Genomic DNA, 16,514 nt, shown 5'->3' with positions numbered 1-16,514 from the left:
ATGCATTTAACACATAGGAGATGCAAGGGATACTGGTTTGATCCCTGGGTTGGGAAGATCCCCTGGAGGAGAAAATGGCAACCCACTTCAATATTCTTACCTGGGAAATCCCATGGACAGAGGAGTTGGTGAGCTATAGTCCATGGGGTCATAAAGAATCAGACTCAACTGAGCATGCACACATTTAACTCATACCTCTTCTGGGGTTGATAATCCACTTATATCAAGCAATCAAAATCAGTCCTGATAATTTTTCAATACTTCCTTCAAATATTACTTTGTTCTCAAAGTTTTCCCTAAATTATTCTCTTTCTCTTTAAAGCCTATAGGATGAGTGTATTAATCTTTCCTATGTCAGTTCATTTACTTTAACTTTTTAAGGTTGATCTCATTTCAGTTTATATTATGAAAAGTGAAAGTGAAAGTCACTCAGTCATGTCCAACTCTGTACAACCCTATGGACTGTCTTCTGCCAGGCTTCTCTGTCCATGGCATTCTCCAGGCAAGAATACTGGAGTGGGTAGCCATTCTCTTCTCCAAGGGACCTTCCCAACCCAGAGATCAAACCCAGGTCTCCAGCACTGCAGGCAGATTCTTTACCAGCTGAGCCACCAGGGAAGCCCTCCAGTTCATATTATAGATGTTCACTAATACTATATTGAGAAATTTTTATGACCTACAAAAGACAGCAGAATGCCTTGTATAAAATAGTATTTAAATATTTATAAAATGTAGTGCACCTAAGACAATTATATTTTTAGCTGTGAACCATGGTATTTATTTGTTTTATATCTAGTCATGAAAAAGAATAAATGCATCTCTATGTGCCTGCACAAGAAAAAAAGGAAAAGAATTGGTCTCCATTGCACAGACACAAATTGTCCTACATTGTTGGTACAGTTATAACTTGAGCCTCCATAAGCTGGAGAATGCCTACAGAGTAAAACAGAGGTAGACATTAAAATAAAATCATATTTATAAGCTTTTAAACCCTAGCTTGCTTCTAATTTTTTTCTATTTAAATTAATATAACTCAAATGGCATAAATCACTTAGATGAAGAGAAGATATTTGTCATGTCTTTCTCTCCTTGCTCTTTGCATTAAGTCAGATATAACCCTTCATTTATGTTACTTCTGTAGTGAGTGGCAGAACCTTCATTTTGGAGCTTTTGCTTAAAGGTACACTATGCCTTTGACTGAATAAACAGGAAGAACTCCTACATGGAAAGACAGAGGGAAAAAAAAAGCTGCTTTGGGGTGGAAAGATGGAAAATGGCATCTTTTCTTCCAACAAATGCTTTCCAACAGCAGGGCTTATAGCTTGGTGAGTGGGAGATCAGTTGAAGTCTAGCCCTTATTGACTTCATCCACGTACCTTGAGCAGGCTGCAACTTGGACAACTGCACATGGCAGTTCTGCTTAACACTGTCCCATCTTACCATCCCTACTGTTATTCCTCAGGTTTACTGGTGCAATAGAGTTGTCATTGCCACTGGAGTAGCTTTCTCTCCAATTACTGCATTATCACTATAATGCACAGATTATTTTCTTCTTTCAATGTAAGATGTTATATGGTTATGATACTCAGCTATCTTTGACAGATCCAAATTAATTTTATTTCATCATTTCTTTTGTTTTATTTATTTTTATATATTTTTTTAAAATGTCATTGGAGTGTAGTTGAATTACAAGTTTGTGTTAGTTTCAGATGTACAGCAAAGAAATCCATTATACATATATCCAATATTTTATTTTTTTAACATTATTTTCCCAGATAAGTCATTACAGAGTATTGAGTAGAGTTCTTTGTCCTATAGAGCAGGTCCTTCTTATTTATCTATTTTATATATACTAAATGTGTATATGTTAATCCCAGTCTTCCAATTTCTCTCTCACCCCCTTATCTCCTGCTAACCCTAATCATTCCTTTTGCTTTGTTCTCTGTCTTCTTCCCATTTTTCTGCATTTCATTGTCTTTACTTTCTTTGTTCCACCCTTTATTTGTTATCATAAATACTCTAATCTCAAAACTATAGTTGTTTTTCAAATGCATACATTGAGAAAATATTAAAGCCAAGTCCATTCATTACATTTCTACTTCTTCTTAGCAGCTCTGAGACAGTCTGAGGGCCTATGACTTGTTTGTGTGACTTACAAATTCTCTCCATTGAGAGCCTAGTGGGGCATGTATGATGGATTTCTTACAGATTTTCAAGTCAAAACGACATATTTTTCTTTCACCAAACTAAATATCTAGATCACTGCTGGTACAATAGACAGTAGCTGCATGCCACATGTAAATTATTTTAAATGGCACTAAGTTAAGTTATATTTAAGTTAGTTCTTTAGTCACACTGGTCTTTTTTGAGTGCCCAAAACAACACAGATCCAGAAAATTTCCATCCTTCCAAAAAAAGTTCCAGAGATCAAATTGCCAACATCTGCTGGATCATAGAAAAAGCAAGAGAGTTCCAGAAAAACATTTATTTCTCCTTTATTGACTATGTCAAAGCCTTTGACTGTGTGGATCACAATAAACTGTGGAAAATTCTGAAAGAGATGGGCATACCAGACCACCTGACCTGCCTCTTGAGAAATCTGTATGCAGGTCAAGAAGCAACAGTTAGAACTGGGCATGGAACAACAGACTGGTTCCAAATAGGAAAAGGAGTTCGTCAAGGCTGTATATTGTCACCCTGTTTATTTAACTTATATGCAGAGTACATCATGAGAAACTCTGGACTGGAAGATACACAAGCTGGAATCAAGATTGCCGGGAGAAATATCAATAACCTCAGATATGCAGATGACACCACCCTTATAGCAGAAAGTGAAGAGGAACTCAAAAGCCTCTTGAGGAAAGTGAAAGTGGAGAGTGAAAAAGTTGGCTTAAAGCTCAACATTCAGAAAACGAAGATCATGGCATCTGGTCCCACCACTTCATGGGAAATAGATGGGGAAACAGTGGAAACAGTGTCAGACTTTATTTGTTTGGGCTCCAAAATCACTGCAGATGGTGACTGCAGCCATGAAATTAAAAGACGCTTACTCCTTGGAAGGAAAGTTATGACCAACCTAGATAGCATATTCAAAAGCAGAGACATTACTTTGCCAACAAAGGTCCGTCTAGTCAAGGCTATGGTTTTTCCTGTGGTCATGTATGGATGTGAGAGTTGGACTGTGAAGAAGGCTGAGCACCGAGGAATTGATGCTTTCGAACTGTGGTGTTGGAAAAGACTCTTGTGAGTCCCTTGGACTGCAAGGAGATCCAACCAGTCCATTCTGAAGGAGATCAGCCCTGGGATTTCTTTGGAAGGAATGATGCTAAAGCTGAAAGTCCAGTACTTTGGCCACCTCATGCGAAGAGTTGATTCATTGGAAAAGAGTCTGATGCTGGGAGGGATTGGGGGCAGGAGGAGAAGGGGATGACAGAGGATGAGATGGCTGGATGGCATCACTGACTCGATGGACATGAGTCTCAGTGAACTCCGGGAGTTGGTGATGGACAGGGAGGCCTGGCGTGCTGCGATTCATGGGGTGGCAAAGAGTCGGACACGACTGAGCGACTGATCTGATCTGATCCGATCTGTACTACTCTAGTACATAATTTACAAAGCTTACATATGTTTTCAACTACATTTCTTCACAAAATGATCATGCAATGTTGTTTTTAGAGCTATCCTTTTTAGTACTGCATCATATATGATTCATGAGTTTCCTGATGATCCAGTCATTAAATACCAATTTATTGTTTTTTTATAGAAGTGAGTTTACTCTTTTTCACAACATCCCAGGAGAAAGATTATGTAACTTTCTGTGATCTGATATCAATATATCTTTAGATAAGACCAAATGACCTCTTTATAATTTAGCAATTATAAAATCTCTGAGTTAATTTCTGTCTACAGGGAAAGGGAGGAAGACAATAGCGTGTCTTCAGACACCTTTAACAAGTTTTGTTTGGGGAATTTCCTGGCAGTCCAGTGGCTAGGACTCAGTGATTTCAGTGCAAGGGCTCTGGGTTGATCCTTGGTTAGAGAAAGAAGAGCCTACAAGTCATCTGGTCCAGCAAAAAAAAAAAAAAAAAAAGTTTTGTTTGCATCTGGTCAATGAAAATTGCTATTTTCTTATATGTAAATGTGCTAGCTTATCTCAGATGCATATAAAAAATATACCATGTACCAGCATTGTAGATACAGCCTATGCCAAATTATTTTGATTATATACTAAGTAGGACTTGATGAATTTAGAGCTAACACGTATGATTGTTAATTATTTACAGAAAAAGTGTTAGTCACTCAGTCATGTCCTATTCTTTGTAAGTCCCTGGACTGTAGCCCACCATGCTCCTCTGTCCATGAAATTCTCCCAAGAATACTAGAGTGGGTAGCCATTCCTTTCTCCGAGGCATCTTTTCAAGCCAGGGATAAAACCCAGGTCTTCTGTACTGAAGGCAGATTCTTTACAATTTGAGCCACCAGGGAACCTCCCATTTACAGAGAAGGAAGGCAATGGCACCCTATCCCAGTACTCCTGCCTGGAAAATCCCATGGACGGAGGAGCCTGGTAGGCTGCAGTGGTCGCTAAGAGTCGAACACGACTGAACGACTTCTCTTTCACTTTTCACTTTCATGCACTGGAGAAGGAAATGGCAACCCACTACAGTGTTCTTGCCTGGAGAACCCCAGGGACGGGTGGGCTGCTGTCTCTGGGGTAGCACAGAGTCGGACATGACTGAGGCAACTTAGCAGCAGCATAACATAAATTACCTCATATTATTCTCAAGAAAAGTCTCATTGTAATTTTAACTTTGTTTGTATATGAAAACTGAAGTTCCTACTGTAATACGAGGGCAATCAAACAGGATTTCTTTGCAAGTACAAATTGCCTTCTACTATGATAATACTATCCATTTCATTGCATAGCTTTATTATTTCATTGACTTAAATTATTCTTGGTCAAAAGGAAAGAACATACAGAATATTGAAATATTTCTTTTGTATAGAACAAAATGTTTGCAAAATAAGAAAAATATTTGTTCAGTACTTTATTACCAATGAAGCTAAGACATTGTAATAATTTTATATCATAGAGTTTTGCATAATTCATTCATTCATTCATTAAACAACTAAACAATTATTGTTTTCTCTGTACTGATCTAGGATTTGAACATTAAAAGGTTATTGGTTTACTTCTGTTGATATCCAATAAGATCTTAGTATACAAAAAGGTATTTACTAGACAGGTGCAAACGATGAAGCACTATGATCCTGTCATGTTGTGGACAGATGAAGTTTATATTGAAGTTTATGAGAATATGTAGAAACAGTTTCTTGAAGGATAAGCAAAGTGCCTCAGACTGAATTTTAGGGGTAGTACAGCTATACTAGAGCTAAATCTAGAATCTTTGATATGTTCAAAACTGCTTTTTTTAAATAAAAAATGAAAATGATACGAGACAGCAAAAGAGACACTGATGTATAGAACAGGCTTATGGACTCTGTGGGAGAGGGAGAGGGTGGGAAGATTTGGGAGAATGGCATTGAAACATGTGAAATGTCATGTATGAAACAAGATGCCAGTCCAGGTTCAATGCACGATGCTGGATGCTTGGGGCTAGTGCACTGGGACGACCCAGAGGGATGGTATGGGGAGGGAGGGGGGAGGAGGGTTCAGGATGGGGAACACATGTATACCTGAATATAATAAAAAAAAAAAAAAAAAAAAAATAAATTAAAAAAACATGAAAAAAAAAAAAAAATGATAATTAAATTATCCAAAATCAGTAGCTTAAAAATAAAACATTTTGATAGAAGGTGATAGGAAATGACACTAGAAAGGCATATCACCTCATGAAATTTTCTGCATGGAAGCTAAGGAAAACCTTCAGTAGCACAAAACCATTGGAAGATTTCTCACAGGAGAATGATTTTATAATATTGATGCTTAGATGTCTTATTCTAGGACTATATTTAGAAAGATTTTGGTGAAGTATGTTGGATTAGAATTACTGGGATTTGATTCAAGCATTATGGAAGCTACTTCTTTTATCTAGGAATTATGTACAGATAATCAGTTCAGTTCAGTCGCTCAGTAGTGTCTGACTCTTTGCGACCCCATGAATCACAGAAGGCCAGGCCTCCCTGTCCATCACCAACTACCGGAGTTCACTCACGTCCATCGAGTCAGTGATGCCATCCAGCCATCTCATCCTCTGTCGTCTCCTTCTCCTCCTGCCCCCAATCCCTCCCAGCATCAGAGTCTTTTCCAATGAGTCAAATCTTCACATGAGGTGGCCAAAGTACTGGAGTTTCAGCTTTAGAATCATTCCTTCCAAAGAACACCCAGGGCTAATCTCCTTCAGAATGGACTGGTTGGATCTCCTTGCAGTCCAAGGGACTCTCAAGAGTCTTCTCCAACACCACAGTTCAAAAGCATCAATTCTTCGTTGCTCAGCCTTCTTCACAGTCCAACTCTCACACCCATACATGACTACTGGAGAAACCATAGCCTTGACTAGATGAACCTTTGTTGGCAAAGTAGTATCTCTGCTTTTCATTATGCTATCTAGGTTAGTATAACTTTTCTTCCAAGAAGTAAGCGTCTTTTAATTTCATGGCTGCAGTCACCATCTGCAGCGATTTTGGAGCCCAAACAAATAAAGTCTGCCACTGTTTCCACTGTTTCCCCATTGATTTCCCATGAAGTGGTGGGACCAGATGCCATGATCTTCGTTTTCTGAATTTTGAGCTTTAAGCCAACTTTTTCACTCTCCACTTTCACTTTCATCAAGAGGCTTTTTAGCTCCTCTTCACTTTCTGCCATAAGGGTGGTGTCATCTGCATATCTGAGGTTATTGATATTTCTCCCGGCAATCTTGATTCCAGCTTGTGTTTCTTCCAGTCTAGCGTTTCTCATGATGTACTCTGCATATAAGTTAAATAAACAGGGTGACAATATACAGCCTTGACATACTCCTTTTCCTATTTGGAACCAGCCTGTTGTTCCATGTGTAGTTCTAACTGTTGCTTCCTGACCTGCATATAGGTTTCTCAAGAGGCAGGTCAGGTGGTCTGGTATTCCCATCTCCTGAAGAATTTTCCACAGTTTATTGTGATCCACACAGTCAAAGGCTTTGGCATAGTTAATAAATCAGAAACAGATGTTTTTCTGGAACTCTCTTGCTTTTTCCATGATCCAGCGGATGTTGGCAATTTGATCTCTGATTCCTCTGTCTTTTCTAAAACCACAATGCACACAAGCATGGCAGAGAGGAGCTACCCCACATCTGAGGTCAGGGGCAGAAGCTGGGAGGACCCCATGCCCGAGGGGCAGCAGCCAAGAGGAGCTACCCCAACGTCTGAGGTCAGGGGCAGTGGCCAAGAGTGCCAGGCTGTGACGGCACAGGAATGGCCGAGAGGAACTACCCCATGTCTGAGGTCAGGGGCAGTGGCTTGGAGAAGCTATCCTCTGCCAGAGGCCAGGGGCAGCGGCCGGGAGGAGCTACCCTATGACTGAGGTCAGGGGCGGCGGCCTAGAGGAGCAACCCCATGTCCAAGGAGCAGTGGCTGTGCCAGCGCAGGAGGACCTAGAGGAGCTACTCCACGTACAAGGTTAGGAGGGGCGGTAGTGAGAAGATACCCCTTGTCCAAGGTAAGGAGCAGCGGCTGAGCTTTGCTGGAGCAGCCGTGAAGAGATACCCCATGTCCAAGGTAAGAGAAACCCAAGTAAGATGGTAGGTGTTGCAAGAGGGCATCAGAGGGCAGACACACTGAAACCATAATCACAGAAAACTAGTCAATCTAATCACACTAGGACCACAGCCTTGTCTAATTCAGTGAAACTAAGCCATGCCTGTGGGGCCACCCAAGATGGGTGGGTCATGGTGGAGAGGTCTGACAGAATGTGGTCCACTGGAGAAGGGAATGGCAAACCACTTCAGTATTCTTGCCTTGAGAACCCCATGAACAGAATGTACAGATAATACGTATCTGTAATACAGTACAGATGCTGCCAAGAGGAAAGAAATATTTTTAAAAGACACTTGGAATGTGAGTTGTTTAATTCTATTGTGGATATTGGTTTCTAGTTAATGGACTTGGCCAATCATGTCAACTTATTTTGCCACAAGTAGCAGAGAGCTCTACTCAAAGTGGTTTAAACAATGAGGAAAATTGTCACATAGACTGTCTCAAGGGATGTGTGTGCATACTAAGTCACTTTAGTCATGTTTAACCCTTTGTGACCCTATGGATTTCAGCCTGCCAGGCTCCTCTGTCCATGGGAATTCTCCAGGCAAGAATACTGGAGTGGGTTGCCCTGCTCTCCTCTAAGGGATCTTCCCTACTGAGGGATTGAGCCCACATCTTATGCATTGGCAGGTGGGTTCTTTACCACTAGTGTCACCTGGGAAGCCCATGTCTCAAGGGATGATGACTGGTTAATTCAGTGACTCAGTAAAATTGTCAAGTGCTCTGATTCTTTCCATTTTGTTTTCTCTGCAGTTTTTGGTTGTCAGCTTTATCCTCAGGCCAGCTGCCTTCAAGGTCACAGCATCTTCCAACATTTCTTAACACCACATTCATAAAAGAAAAGGGGGAGAAAGTTTTCAAAGAAAAACTTTCTTATACATCTTTCAACAGATTTTTCCTCCTGCCTCATTAGCAAGAATTGTTCCATTTGTCCAGAGAGGGAAATGCCATTACTGTGGCTGGGAGGGCAGTTTGGATCTACCTTCCAACAGATACTCTTTTTTTGTCATTTCTAGATGTGATGTCTAGAAATATTGTTCCGCAGATCAATGATGCTCTTTTCATTTTTAAAAAATTTCCCCTATATGTTCCATTTTGTATATTCTATATTATGTCTTCAAATTTGCTTTTTTTTTTTTTTACTCTTTAAGTGTGTAATTTGCCTATTAAGTAAATTATCCACATCCAGATAGTCTAGATTATCATATCCTCTTGGATGTTGTAGTATTCATATCTAAAATTTTAAACACAGTCTTTTATTCTCCACTTAACTCTTTAAGCATATGAAATGATAATGAAAATAGATTTAATATTTGTATCTGATACTTCTAACATCCATCCCAGTTCTGTGTTGTTTTTATTGAATAATCACTCTCCTTTTTATGGGCAAAGTTATTCTGATTCTTTGCATGTTAGAAAAATTTTGGTTGGATGGTAAACTTTGTGAAGTTTACCTTGTTGAGTGTTTCACATTTTCAGATTTGTGTAAATATCCTTATGCTTTGTCCCTCAGTGCGGTTAAGTACTTGAGAACAATTTGATCCTTCGGGTATGGTCATTTTTATTAACGTACGTATTAATGCTCAGTCTAAAGCTAACTATTTCTAATCACTAAGATATGAACTTCCTCAAGACTCTGCCCATTGTCCCATAGATTAACACTTTTTTCTAGCCTGGTGTGCTGGTGGGATTACCTTAAATTCTCTGAAGTGGTGCTGCCTGGGGCTTAAGTAGTTTCCTACCATGTGTGATAAGTACTCTTCTGGACACTCAAGAGAGTGCTGTTATACAGCTGTCATCACTCTGGCACTTTGCTTTGCAGACTCTAGCTGCCTTGGTTTCCTTGAACTTTCAGCTCTAGCTCAACTCAAGGCTTTCTCAGAGCTCTACATCAATTCCTCTTCCCTGCACCAAAGCCTGGAAACACTATCCAAGAAATAAGAACCATTTTAAGGTACTCCTCATGTATATATATATTATTATTGTATATTGATTTATATATACATAATATTTATATATATTATCTATAATATATCATTGATTATTATAACATAATAATATGTATTTTTTTTTCAGGCAAAGGGGAGAGCAGATAAATTAATCCCTTGAAATTCCTTCTTTACCAAAAGCAGAGTCTTCCATATTCCATATCTTCTTAAGAACTTTTTTCTTTCCCACAGGAGAGTTTCCCAGGTGGCTCAGTAGTAAAGGATCTGCCTGCGATGCAGGAGATGCAAGAAACACAGGTTTGATCCCTGGGTCAGGAATGTCCCCTGGAGGAGGAAATGGCAAGCCACTCCAGTATTCTTGTCTGGAAAATCCCATGGACAGAGGAGCCTTATGGGCTGCAGTCCGGTGGGTTGCAAAGAGTCAGACACAACTGAGTGACTGAGAATACTCATGCATATTTTCCATAACATCTGTTGTTTAGGAAACCTCAAGAAAGTTTTTGACCATAATTTCCACCTCTCTAGTTTTAATTTTTATGCCATTTCTAGAACTTTTATATATATATATATATATTAGTTTAAATATTTGCTTGCAGTTTATTTTGTTTTTTCTAAATAGACATTCACATCTGTAAACAACAGGATGTTGGTTTCAGCCCCAACCCCCCATTCCTTACAAGTCTTTGTTCTCACACATTGGCTAGAACTGCCATTTGCTGTTGTTAGTCGCTAAGCCGTGTCCGGCCCTGTTGTACTTCATGGACCGTTGCACACTAGACTCCCCATGGGATTTCCCAAGCAAGGGTACTGGAGTGGGTTGCCATTTCCTTCTCCATATATTTTATTTTTGTGTTTTTCAATTCTCTGGGAAAGTTTGCAATCTCACCTTTTAGTTGCTCAAATACACTATGAATATATATTTTAAAAGTCTGTATATAAGAACTCTGTTCCATGGAGAGACAAGTTATAATATTTCTTTGAATTCTAGTCGTGGTGCCTATTCTTGTTCAGTGCCTGCTGAGATGGATTAAATGATATACAGTGAACATAAACATTATTTGTGGCCTATAATGGCATATGAATTAGGTTTGCTTCTTGCAGACATTTGATGTGCTAGCAGTTTCAGACCGCTTAATAAAATTCAGGGATCCAAATATTTTAAAGTTGAACCTCATTCCTCCAGGGCCAACTTATTTCAAGTTTATATTTATATCTAGAAGTAGAAGAATACCTTTTGGGGTCTCAGTTGAAAGCCTGAACTATTTACTAGGAACCCCCTCTTGGGAAGCCCTAAATTGAACTAAAACTTCAGTTCCTTTATCACAGTAGTTCTTTATTAGGTTCTTTTTTGTTGCAGGAGATATTTGGTATTTATTGCATTTGTGTGTGCTAAATCACTCCAGTTGTGTCCGACTGTTTGTGATCCAATGGACTGTAGCCCACCAGGCTCCTCTGTCTGTGGAATTCTCCAGGTAAGAGTACTGGAGTGGGTTGCAATGCCCTCCTCCAGGGGATCATCCCGACCGACCCAGGGATTACACCTGCATCTCCCTCATTGCAGGTGGATAGGTTACCGTCTGAGCCACCAGGGAAGCCCCAATTCACATCTATTACCTGGGGAAAATTTGGTTGTTACATTTTGAAAAGAAAGTTTGTTACTTCTGGCATCTAGTGTGTAGAGACCAGAGACACTGTTATACATTCTGCAATGCTCAGGAGGGCCCCCACAACAAGGAGCTAGCTAGTGAAAAATTTTAAATACTACTGAAAAACTCTTCCTAGTCCTAGGAGAGTATGAAAAGTTCAGTTCAGCTTAGAAGCTTCTCAGTTTCTTCTTTTTGAATCAGGAGAAGAATACAGGGAAAGCAACCCTAAATGCCACACTCGCAGTTCTGGTTTTTCTTATTCTTTTTGTTCTTGACCATCATTCTTTTATGTCTTAAGTTTCCCAAGTCTTTGACTTGACGATATTTTTCTTGTCTTTTTCTAGATTCTCAAATTATTCTCAGTAAGAGAGCACTACTAGACAATAATATTTTTCTACATATTAAAACATACCATCTCCTAAATTTATATTTCATTTTGCTGTAAAATTTACAAATACTTTAAAACTTTTTGCTTTTGAATTAATCTGATATTAGATGTACACTAGATTTCAAATTATTTCAAACCAAACCAAAAATTATATAAAAATATAAATTATACGAATCTAAAACATACTTTTTTTTTTTATTTTTACCTATTATTTGGAACAAAACTATGCTTTTCTCCAACTTAAAACACTTTCCCCCATGATTTTAAAAACAGGTTTAAAAGCTTTCAAATTTCACAGAGATCTGTTATTTATTGTGAATATATTAAGTACCACATTTTAATTTATTACACAAATGCTCTGAAAGAAAAAAAATATCTGCTAGTGGCATATTCCAATCACTCAGATATGAAGTGACTTTACTGCTGGGTTTTACAAGTCTTATAAATAACTTTCATCTAGCTAATTCAGAGCTACATGTATTATAGCTGATATATAATTGACAGAGGTAATTCTCCTCTCTTTGAAGCACTAATTGCAACAAGCATCTTTCAATAAGCTCATGAATACAAAATATCTCAGGTCATTTAGTGATGATATACAAAGTATATCTTAAAGTCTGACCAGTTCCATTTAATGAATTGACTATCAGAAAGTCACCTTTCAGTTCAGTTCAGTTCAGTCGCTCAGTCGTGTCCAACTCTTTGCGACCCCATGAATCGCAGCAAGCCAGGCCTCCCTGTCCATCACCAACTCCCGGAGTTCACTCAGACTCACGTCCATTGAGTCAGAGATGCCATCCAGCCATCGCATCCTCTGTTGTCCCCTTCTCCTCATGCCCCCAATCCCTCCCAGCATCAGAGTCTTTTCCAAAGAGTTAACCCTTCGCATGAGGTGGCCAAAATACTGGAGTTTCAGCTTTAGCATCATTCCTTCCAAAGAAATCCCAGGGCTGATCTCCTTCAGAATGGACTGGTTGGATCTCTTTGCAGTCCAAGGGACTCTCAAGAGTCTTCTCCAACACCACAGTTCAAAAGCATCAATTTTTCAGTGCTCAGCCTTCTTCACAGTCCAACTCTCACATCCATACATGACCACAGGAAAAACCACTAGCCTTGACTAGACGAACCATTTTGGCAAAGTAATGTCTCTGCTTTTGAATATGCTATCTAGGTTGGTCATAACTTTCCTTCCAAGGAGTAATCGTCTTTTAATCTCATGGCTGCAGTCACCATCTGCAGTGATTTTGGAGCCCCCCAAAATAAAGTCTGACACTATTTCCACTGTTTCCCCATTGATTTCCCATGAAGTGAAGGGACCAGAAGCCATGATCTTCGTTTACTGAATGTTGAGCTTTAAACCAACTTTTTCACTCTCCACTTTCACCTTCATCAAGAGGCTTTTCAGTTCCTCTTCACTTTCTGCCATAAGGGTGGTGTCATCTGCATATCTGAGGTTATTGATATTTCTCCCAGCAATCTTGATTCCAGTTTGTGTTTCTTCCAGTCCAGCATTTCTCATGATGTACTCTGCATATAAGTTAAATAAACAGGGTGACAATATACAGCCTTGACGTACTCCTTTTCCTATTTGGAACCAGTCTGTTGTTTCATGTCCAGTTCTAACTGTTGCTTCCTGACCTGCATATAGATTTCTCAAAAGGCAGATCAGGTGGTCTGGTATGCCCATCTCTTTCAGAATTTTCCACAGTTTATTGTGATTCATACAGTCAAAGGCTTTGGTATAGTTAATAAAGCAGAAATAAATGTTTTTCTGGAACTCTCTTGCTTTTTCCATGATCCAGCACATGTTGGCAATTTGATCTCTGGTTCCTCTTCCTTTTCTAAAACCAAATTGAACATCTGGAAGTTCACAGTTCACATATTGCTGAAGCCTGGCTTGGAGAATTTTGAGCATTACTTTACTAGCGTGTGAGATGAGTGCAATTGAGCGGTAGTTTGAGCATTCTTTGGCATTACCTTTCTTTGGGATTAGAATAAAAACTGACCTTCTTCAGTCCTGTGGCCACTGCTGAGTTTTCCAAATTTGCTGGCATATTGAGTGCAGCACTTTCACAGCATCATCTTTCAGGATTTGAAATAGCTCCACTGAAATTCCATCACCTCCACTAGCTTTGTTCTTAGTGATGCTTTCTAAGGCCCACTTGACTTCACATCCCAGGATGTCTGGCTGTAGGTCTGTAATCACACCATCGTGATTATCTGGGTTGTGAAGATCTTTTTTGTATAGTTCTTCTGTGTATTCTTGCCATCTCTTCTTCATATCTTCTGCTTCTGTTAAGTCCATACCATTTCTGTCCTTTATCGAGCCCATCTTTGCATGAAATGTTCTGTAGGTATTTCTAATTTTCTTGAAGAGATCTCTAGTCTTTCCCATTCTGTTGTTTTCCTCTATTTCTTTGCATTGATTGCTGAAGAAGGCTTTCTTATCTCTTCTTGTTATTCTTTGCTTTCTTATCTCTTCTTGCTATTCTTTAAAGTCAGCTTTAGGGAAAGGATTACTTAAATGTTAGGTTATCTAAGTTATGTTTATATAATTTTAGAAACAACTCACAATTTCTTACTTTAAACAAAACTTTTTTCTCTTTGTTATTATAGTCAACTTCCAAAGTTAGAGAAGAAAATATTAATAGTTCCATTAATTTGCTTTATTTTTTCCAAGATTCCATGATAGTTGGTGATTGTTACAGACATGATTATTTAAGTTTCACCATTTTAAATGTCTCCTTATTATTCCTATATTCTTACATGTTTTTCATCATATTGATATATTCAGCCTTGCTGCATGTTTGCATTCCTTTATGCATGTATGCATTCATGCATGCTCAGTGGCTCAGTCATGTCCAGTTCTTTGCAACCCCAGTAGCCTGTCCATCTCCTCTGTGTATGGAATTTTCCATGCAAGAATACTGGAGTTATTTGTCATTCCCCCCTCCAGGGGATTTTCCCAGCTCAGAGACAGAACTCATATCTGGTGCATCCCCTGCATTAGCAGGCAGATTCATTACCACTGTGTCCCCTGGAAAGCCCTAAAGAATCCATCTGCTAGTGCAGGAGACACTGGTTCGATCCCTGATCCAGGAAGATTCCACAAGCCATGAGCAACTAAGTCCATGTGCCACAATTAGCCACCACTGCTGAACATACAATAACTTTTAACATTGATCTGATAAAACCTTACATGAGACCAGCAATCAGTAAATTAAGTAGAAACCTGAAGACTGAACTTTCATGTAAGCATTATAATTTGGATTTTGGTGAGTTATGTACTGAGTTGAATAGTTTCCCTTCAAAATTGGAGTCATGCCTACATGGAAACATATAAGGAGAGGGAAATTTGGACAGAGAGGCACAGATACACGGGGATAATGACATGTGACAATGAAGGAAAGATGCACCTTCAAGGAAAGGAACCATGAGAAGCTAGAAGAATCAGTAAAGCCCCCCAGCGCCTTCAGAGAGAGAGAGAGAATAGCCCTGTCAATACCTTGATTTAGAGCATTTAGCCTCCAGAGATATGAGAGAACACATTTCTGTTTTTAAGCCACCCAGTTTGGGTAATTTATTAGTATGGGTCTAGGAAACTAGTATATTCAGTATTATAAATAAATCAGAATATTACATTATATTCAGTTCAGCTCAGTTCAGTCACTCAGTCATGTCCAACTCCTTGCGACCCCATGGACTGCAGCACACCAGGCTTCCCTGTCCATTACCAACTCCCAGAGTCCACCCAAACTCATGTCCATTGAGCCAGCGATGCCATGTAACCATCTCATCCTCTGTTGTCCACTTCTCCTTCTGCCCTCAATCTCTCCTAGTATCAGGGATCTTTTAAAATGAGTCAGTTCTTTGCATCAGGTGGCCCAAGTATTGGAGTTCCAGCTTCAACATCAGTCCTTCCAAAGAACACCCAGGACTGATCTCCTTTAGAATGGACTGGTTGGATCTCCTTGCAGTCCAAGGGACTCTCAAGAGTCTTCTCCAACACCACAGTTCAAAAGCATCAAGTCTTCAGCGCTGAGCTTTCTTTATAGTCCAACTCTCACATCCATACATGACTACTGGAAAAACCATAGCCTTGACTAGACAGACCATTGTTAGCAAAGTAATGTCTCTGCATTTTAATATGTTGTCTAGGTTGGTCATAACTTTCCTTCCAAGGATTAAGTGTCTTTTAATTTCATAGCTGCAATCACCATCTGCAGTGATTTTGGAGCCCCCCAAAATAAAGTCTGACACTGTTTCCACTATTTCCCCATCTATTTCCCATGAAGTAATGGGACCAGATGCCATGATCTTCGTTTTCTGAATGTTGAGCTTTAAGCCAACTTTTTCACTCTTCTCTTTCACTTTCATCAAGAGACTCTTTAGTTATTCTTCACCCTCTGCCATAAGGATGGTGTCATCTGCATATCTGAGGTTATTGATATTTCCTCCAGCAATCTTGATTCTGGCTTGTGCTTCTTCCAGCCCAGCGTTTCTCATGATGTACTCTGCATATAAGTTAAATAAGCAGGGTGACAATATACAGCCTTTCCCGATTTGGAAACTCCTTTCCCTATTTGGAAACAGTTTTTGTTCCATGTCCAATTCTAACTATTGCTTCCTGACCTGCATACAGGTTTCTCAAGAGGCAGTGGTCTGGTATTCCCATCTCTTTAAGAATTTTCCACAGTTCATTGTGATCGACACAGTCAAAGGCTTTGACATAATCAATAAAGCAGAAATAGATGTTTCTCTGGAACTCTCTTGCTTTAT

This window comes from Bos mutus, chromosome 6, assembly GCF_027580195.1.
Source record: "Bos mutus isolate GX-2022 chromosome 6, NWIPB_WYAK_1.1, whole genome shotgun sequence".
Taxonomy (NCBI): domain Eukaryota; kingdom Metazoa; phylum Chordata; class Mammalia; order Artiodactyla; family Bovidae; genus Bos; species Bos mutus.
This window is presented reverse-complemented; position numbering follows the sequence as displayed.